Below are 2,158 nucleotides of genomic sequence, written 5' to 3' on the forward strand. Positions count from 1 at the left end.
AGTGCCGGTGAAGACGTGGGGACAGGCCTCTCCGTGTGCCCCCAGAGCCCTGTCCTCCCACGCCCCAGACGTCGTGAGGGCCGTGAGGGGGTAGCAGCACCTTCGTGTCAAGGCCCGGCCGCCTGGCCTTGTTCCCAGCGGGGCCCAGAGGCTCTCCCAGTGTCAGCAGGCTGCCCGTCACTCCGCTGGCCGCCTCAGGTCCGCATCTCTGTCTCTGTCGCGATCTCAGGCATGGAGCCAAAGGGGATCCTCGCCTCCTGAAGCTTATTTGCTTCACGGTGGCCCGCAGAGCCGGCCGGCGCTCGTCTCTGCCCACCTGCCTGAGCCCTTGCACCGAAGAAGCCCGCCAGCCAGGCCTGGAGAGTCCCCCAGGCTCGCGGGTCCTCACGGGGGCTGTCGCGGGGACGCCTCCTGCCCTCCGAGGTCTGGGCCTAGCCACCCCTGGGAAGGCAGCAGAGGGAAGGCTGATAAGAGGGAGGGCCGCCCGCCGAGAGCTGAGATGTCGCGTGAGGCCCTGCCACCCAGTGCGGGCTAAGGTCTCACTCCTCGGGGGCAGTCCCTCCCCGCCCTGCCCTCCCTGCCCCCCGGGGTGGGGACCTTCTCATCTCCGGTGTGAAGGGAGTGTACTAAGTAGAGGGTCTTTACGTCCCTCCCGGCTCCAGGTTCTATGATTCTCAGAGTGTGCAGCGGGCCCTGGGGGCCTGGGGCAGGGAGCTACCGTGGGGAGGTGAACAGGCACATTTCACACCGACATTTTAATCATAAATACTTGGCTGTGTTGGTGGGAAGGGCAGCCAGAGCCACAGGGCTTCCCTCTATTAGAGGCTTTTTCTTCTCAAGCTTTTTGGTTGAAATTTGTCTGACTTTGGTCTAGCCCAGCCAGAAGGCAGTCAGAGGAACTGAGCACCAGGGGTCCCTTCTAGAAGAATCTGCCTTCTCTTTCTCTCCCCTTCTCTCTCTCCCCTCCTCCTCTGGGGCACTCCCCAGCTCCATCTCTCTGTGCAGATCCCCTCCTGGGTGAGAACATGGTATGACGAGGGTTCCTCCCTTGTCCTTGCCAGTCACCAGAGCCCTTAAGGGGAAGAGGGAACGATTCCCAGCCTTAAGTGCTTCTCCCTTTCCCTTCCTAGATTTGGGGAGCCTGAGTTATTTCAGTGAAACTCAAAACTGGAAAAGGCTTCCTAAGAGTCATTCCAAGATCCTCAGATATCTGGAACATTTAAAACCAACATTTAACTCCATGTCCAAGATGCTCTCACTTCTAGAAGATCAGTGTTAGAGCTACGGCACAAAGCGGTCTGACTCTTACCAAGGGAGGCCAAAGCCGGATCCTTGCCCAGCCTGTTTCCAGGGCAGATAAGAACACAAGGCAGAGACCGGGGCTGTGATTCCTTCTAAACCTCGAGCGGCTCAAGGGCAGAGGATCTCCCCCTCCAGCCAAGCCAAGAGGCTGTCCTGTGTGCAGGCCCCCAAGCCAGCTGGACTTGGCCCTCCTCCCTGACAGGATCAAGGCAGAAGTAGGAAAGGCGAGGACTTGTCCCCGGGGGCCGCCTGCTGGAGGGGCCTCTCCGGCTCTAAAGGCCAGCCTCAGAGGACAGGGACGGTGTCCCACAAGCTTAGGTGATGGCTGGATCTGGTGCCAAAACTCGAGCGGCTGGTCTCCAGTGAGGCAGATGTGGGAGGCACCTTCCCGCAGGCAGGGAAACCGCTTCCGGACGGCATCCTGCCCCCACATCCCGAACAGGGCAAGCGACCCAGAGGAGCGGAGCCTACGAGCCCTTCTAGTGGCTGGAGCGGGGGGCTGAGATTTCGGATTCCCTAGGGACGAAGTGCAAGAGCGGGCTCTCTCTGCCCTCACCTGGAAGAACACAGAGCCCCCACCCACTGCGGAAGGTTCTGGCAGGTAGGGTGCCGCTCCAGGAATGGCTGACGAGAGACAGGCAGTCTGAGGCAGTGTAGGGGCCGAGAGGCCGAGCGTGAGCACCCATCCTTTAGCAAACTCCGCACGCTGCTCTTGACCCCTCTGCCAACATGACTCCAGGCCCTACTCGTGTGTTCCGAGGTATAAGTCCTTCCACGCCAAGACAATGCTCAGCAGCCTGGCAAGCGAGCAGAAGGGGTGGGGGAAGGGACAGGCGTCTCCAGGTCCTCCTGGGGC

This window comes from Ursus maritimus, unplaced genomic scaffold (assembly GCF_017311325.1).
Source record: "Ursus maritimus isolate PB19 unplaced genomic scaffold, ASM1731132v1 scaffold_23, whole genome shotgun sequence".
NCBI classification, from domain to species: domain Eukaryota; kingdom Metazoa; phylum Chordata; class Mammalia; order Carnivora; family Ursidae; genus Ursus; species Ursus maritimus.